At 38.4% G+C, this 3,512-nt stretch overlaps 1 non-coding gene across 1 annotated transcript; it reads left to right on the forward strand.

The window, feature by feature from the left end:
- Positions 1-2,800: 2,800 nt before the first annotated feature.
- LOC146946064 (small nucleolar RNA R71) lies at positions 2,801-2,907 on the forward strand. The gene has a single exon (XR_015029493.1). It is a non-coding gene; the product is annotated as a small nucleolar RNA R71 (small nucleolar RNA).
- Positions 2,908-3,512: the final 605 nt, after the last annotated feature.

A 3,512-nucleotide genomic window follows, 5' to 3' on the forward strand; every position in this document is an offset into this window, starting at 1 on the left:
GTTAGTCCGAGATGGGTTAGGAAGCAAAAACAGAATAGGCACATTGAGTTTATGGGCATATTGCATGGGTGGATGATGTGTAATGAATTTCATAGAGATTAGAGTCTCTATGTTAAGCCTATTGTTGCCCTGAATTTCATGTATCCCTTCCTCCTCGCTCACTCCAAACTTACTAGCAATGAATGTGATAACACCCCCCACTACTATGTCGGCTACAAGATTAGGCTTAGTTCCTATTGAGGCAAGGTAGTCAAGCATGTAAAAACAAGTATTCACGGGGTAATTATGAAGCATAGCCCAAAGCATAAAGATTTCATCCGTCCTACATGGTCCTACTTCCTTCCTACCCCAAATGGTACAAGCCATTACCCTTTGAAGGTACCTAAGAACTGGGTTGTGGATGTTACTAGCCTTGTTTGAACGTGAAACGTATTGATCTAGACCAGTTATGCATGTCCAAAAGCTAGCAGGATTATAGTCTTCCGGCTTTAAAGCTTGATTCCAAGAGTCATGGATGAACCCCGCATTTGCGAAGCCCATTTCAGTGCAAAAGTTTTCAAGGGACATCTCGTAATCAATATTCAAAAGCCGGAAGGAGACTCTATGATCGGGGTCATCTAAATTCAACTTATCTTTCTTGAATTGGATAGAACTTAAAAAACTCATAAGTAAAATTTTCATACCCCCTCATAGGACTAAGCATCTCACCCCATCCTAATCTATTCAGCAATTCAAAAGCATTGTCCCTAATCCCTAAGGTATTCATAGTATGAAAATGAGGGTACCTAAAAGGATGCAAAGGTTTAGTGATAAGGACTTTATACCTTTCTTTTTGGTTGTTATCCTTGAAGGTGATGCCATGATTCTTTGCCGGTGCCCTTTTCTTTGATGGAGGTCCTCCGGAAGATGTTGTCGGTTCCTTGCCACTTCTTCTTGAAGCCATTAGCACTTTGACCTTGGGTTGATTATGGAATTTTGGTGAAGGTTAGGGTTTGTGAAGAATTTTGTAGAAAAGGGTGGTTGAGGGTTGGGGTTGATGTTCTAGTGAGGTTTATGGGTTTAGATGTGGAGATTGGTTAAGATTTTGTGGTTTTTGGGTTAGGGTTTATGGTGATAAGGGTTTGGTGAATTATGGGTTTGAGTGGATGAAAGATGTTTTTGATGGGTGGTTTGTGTTTGGAATGAAGTTTGTGATTGATTGGTGAAAGAAATGAGTGAATTGGTGAAGTTTTGAGGGAGATATGAAGGTTTGAAGGTTTGAAGGTTATGGAGGTTTAGAGAGAAGTTTGAAAGATGAAAGAGGGTTGTGGTTTGTGAATGAGGAAGAAGGAAGAAAAATTTATGTTATATGGTGTGTAGAGGTCGGGCACGGCCGTGCCACCCTTGGCACGGGCCGTGCCAACTTACTGACTTCATGCTCCAAATTTGCCTTAAAAACCTGGCACGGCCGTGCCAACCTTAGCACGGGCCGTGCCAACCTTCTGGTCCTGGGGGCTTCAAAATTTTTCACTTTTCTTGAATCATACTTGGACAATTACCTACAAAACACTTAAAACAACCAAAAACAAACAAAACAAAAGCAATTAAATGCGTGGGTTGCCTCCCACGAAGCGCTTGTTTAGAGTCACTAGCTTGACGGTTAGAAAGTGGTTTTAACTATCCTATACCCAATCTCTCACTAAGGGATAATGGCAACAAACTAACATTCTCTCCCAAATCACACATGGCTTTCTCAAATGTTTTATATCCTATGACACAAGGTATGGAAAATCTCTCTGGATCCTTAAGTTTAGGTGGCAATTTGTTTGGAAGTATTTCAATAAAATTTCTAAACTGCTCATCTAACTTGGATTTAGCAAACTCTTGTGTTAAAGGAATTTTAGGCTCATGAGATGGTGAAACAAATGGCTTGTCATTCTCTCCTATAGCTTTCTCACTTTGAGGCTTATCACTTCCTATCATTCCTTTATTGTTCTTAATTTTCAGAACGGGGTCCTCTAATTGGTTACCATCCCTAAAAATAATTGCACTTATATGGTCTTTGGGGTTGGTTTCGGTTTGGCTTAGAAGGACTTCGGAGGTTTGAGAGGGAGTAGCCAGCTGTTGGGGTACTTGAGAAGTCTGAGTCTCTATCATCTTACTCTGAGTAACTATGGAGTCTACGTTCAATGTATGTTTGGCAAGAGAGTCCTTCAAAAATTCAGTTTGATTTTTAAGCTCTTGGAGCTGCTTGGATTGATCAATAACACATTTTTCTAGTAAAATTTCCAAGCTGGATTTTTGAGGAACTCCTTGGTTGTTTGCATAACCGGGTGGTGTTGTTTGTTGTCCAAAAAGATTTTGAGGGGTTTGAAAAAAATTTTGATTGTTTTTAAACCCTTGATTATATTGAGCATAGTTTACTTGCTCAGGACTTCTAACAACACTACCTAGTTGGCAATCAATGCCAATATGGCCAAATACACCACAAACTTCACAAAGAGGTGATACAGAGGCAGGTGTGACAGCACTAGTATTTATTTTATCAAATTTTTGTGTGAGTGCGTCAACTTTAGCAGCTAGATGATCAAGGGAAGAATTTTCATACATACCTACCTCTCTCTGAGAGGGTGAAGGAGCAACATTAGTGGTGTCCCTTCCGTAGGTCCACTGAAAGTGGTTTTGTGCCATGTCCTCGATCAAAGCATATGCTTCTGTGTATGTTTTGTTCATCAGAGCTCCACCTGCAGCTGCATCAACATGAATTTTTGTGGGATACAAAAGACCATTATAAAAAGTGTGAATAATAAGCCAGTTCTTTAAACCATGATGGGGACAAAGTCTAAGCATTTCTTTGAAATGCTCCCACACATCGTAAAGAGATTCTCCATCTTTTTGAGTGAATTGTGTGATTTGATTCCTTAATTGAATTGTTTTAGAATAGGGGAAGAATCGAGCGAGAAAAGTTTGCTTCATTTGATGCCATGAAGTGATAGAACCATTTTCCAATGAATTAAACCAAGTACTAGCTCTACCCCCCAGGGAAAAAGGAAAGTAGTGCATCCTTACGACCTCTTGGTTTGCATTCACGGTTCCACTGAGTCTTAAAAAAGTTGAAATATGAAAATTCGGATCCTCAATGGGTGATCCGAAAAATTGATTTTGCTGCACTAACTCGATAAGTGCAGGTTCTATTTCAAAATTGTCGTCAACCGTTGGGTACACAATAGCATCGTATGACTCATTTGAAGATGGGATTGCATACTCTATGAGAGTGCATTCCTTAGTCATATCGTTATTATCTTCCCAAGAAGTTAAAGGCAAAAGAAGAAATAGAAAAAGAAAGAAATAAAACAAGATAAAATAAAGGAAAAGATTTTTTTTTTTTTGGAAAGAAATATAAATATAAAATAAAATATAATAAAACAAAAGATTTTTTTTTTAAGAAATATAAAAAGAAATAAAATAAGGAAATTTTTTTTTTTTCTAATCACTATTAAAAAGTTAATCAAATTACAACAACTCCCCGGCAA

Source organism: Medicago sativa, chromosome 2, assembly GCF_051527215.1.
Source record: "Medicago sativa cultivar Bolivia chromosome 2, Bolivia_mono, whole genome shotgun sequence".
Classification (NCBI taxonomy): domain Eukaryota; kingdom Viridiplantae; phylum Streptophyta; class Magnoliopsida; order Fabales; family Fabaceae; genus Medicago; species Medicago sativa.